Source organism: Thunnus albacares, chromosome 6 (assembly GCF_914725855.1).
Source record: "Thunnus albacares chromosome 6, fThuAlb1.1, whole genome shotgun sequence".
Lineage (NCBI taxonomy): Eukaryota > Metazoa > Chordata > Actinopteri > Scombriformes > Scombridae > Thunnus > Thunnus albacares.
This window is the reverse complement of record NC_058111.1, coordinates 30903735-30905924: the sequence shown is the minus strand read 5'-3', so window position 1 is coordinate 30905924 and position 2190 is coordinate 30903735.

The following is a 2190-nucleotide window of genomic DNA, read 5'->3' as shown; positions in this document are numbered from 1 at the left end:
AATGTCTTTATATGTATTTCATTCATTGACCAGAAATAACGTTGTGCGGGTCAGCTTAGTATGGAAAGTGGACACATTCAAAAAGTGGTGTTGTAGTGTAGTTGCAGAAGAGGACATACAATGTTTTAATGCAGCTGTGGTATTTGAAAGTCACATAATTGTTTTCAGATTGTTAGAGTCCCCAAGTTCAATTGACCCGGGAGTGAATGTGTCTGTTAGGGGAGCCGTAGGGGTTAAGGCATTGACCATGAACAGCAACGTCCCCCGTTCACGTTCATCCAGGGACCTTGTTTGCATGTTGTTCCCCCGCTCTCTCTCTCATTTCCTGTCATCTCTTTTCCTGTCTTGAATACCCAATAAAGGGTTTAATTACAATGAATGATGGTCTTTGACTGATGTAAGGCGTCCATTTATTTGGTTTTTAGGCACTTCCATATAAGAGTTTCCAGTTGTCATTACAATTTGGACATTGACATGAGCACTATTTTCAAGTCAGAAACTCATAATTATGCTAGCTCAGGAAAGACATGAACATGGTATTAGGCCACATAACTGTCATGTTTGAGTCACACAAGTCGAGGTGAGAACAAGTCGTAAACTACCCAGGATACGTGTTAAGATGACATTGTAAAGCTTGATTTATATAAGGGGATACAGCATAGCCACAAAGCCTATGCACAAAGCCACAGAAGCTACAATGCAAGCTATCCTGTAGTTGCCATGTGCCTCCTCAGAACTGTAACTATGGGGTGCCCCTTGGCGTAGGGGTTAAAATGCTGACCATTAACCACAGTGTCGCTGGTTCAGATTCGGCTGGGGTCCCCTTCCCTCCTCTTTGAAAAACATCTGTCTTATCTGTCCAATATTTGTCCATTGCTGTCCACAAAGGAGTGTCTCTTGTCCCTGTCCTTGAGGTCAGCAATTCACAAACATTGGACAGACATGTGGGTTTTGCTTCTGGTGCATTGCAACCCATCATCATTAATTGAGGATGACCACACAGTCCACACAGGTATGTTTACTAGAAAATGATCTACTTTTGCCGTAGTAGTTTGGGTAACCGCTGTTCATATGACAAAATCAAACATCCCACACAGTTTAAAGGGCGCTGTTGCAGAACTGAATAAGTCACTGTAACATTAATATATCAATTAGATTGAGGAAACCCCAATACCCTTAATCAGCTATTGTCTTTTTGGCAGCTGACCAGTCTCAATGATGGTGAGTTGTTGAATGAACTGGAATAAGAGTGGAAAACAAATTGCTGAGAAGAGTAAGGTACAATAAGATTTTTTTTTAAATCAGTAAACAGGGTGCAAATCACATTACAATTAAAAGCAGTACTTTCTCTATCACTAGTCAATGGTATGATTCCCATGAAAAAAAATGCAATTAGATGTGCCTGGCGGGTGAAGAATCAAAAATGTGAGTCCAAATCACTGGGCTTCAACTAACAAATATTTTCACTGGTCTAAAATGCCCATTACAATTTCCCAGTGGCCCAAATCCATTTATAAACAGCATATTCATGATTGCAACTGCAGACTTAATTGATTAATGCAAGAACTCTTCTTCAACATTCATTTTTGTAAGTATTCCGAGACTTACAAACTTTTGGCTAACATTTAAACTCGATGATTTATCACAGAGTGTAAAATTGGTGTTTTAGGCCTGCTTAATTTAGATAAAAGCTGCCTTACTGATGTGTCTCTTATCCCTACCTTGGAAATAAAAGTGCGATAAAAGTGTGTGAGCTTATTGTTAGCAACCCAGCTAACAAACTTGCTAAGTCACAGGTAGCAAGAAAAGTCCTTATTGAATGAAATTTTTTACACATTTACAAGAACAAAATGCCAGGTGGGAGGAAAGGGCACAGTACAAAGAATAGAAATAAGCTTGTAGCTGTTGTGACTGACTAAGAATAGCATGTCACGGCTGGCTAGCGTGTTAGCAGTTGCTATTGCTATTTTGCTATGCCACTTTTTGGTGTGATTGGGCCTTTACTGAATGTGAGAGACAAAACTACACCAATTTGATTCATTGCAATAGTATAAACTAGATCCCATTTTCTGCTAGTACAACACTCCGTCTGTATTTAAAATTGATGTGTTCAGTCAATTGTTTAGATTAGGTTAGTTATATTGTTTTAAATGGCTGTCTTTTTAAATAACCTTTACAAATGAAAAAAAT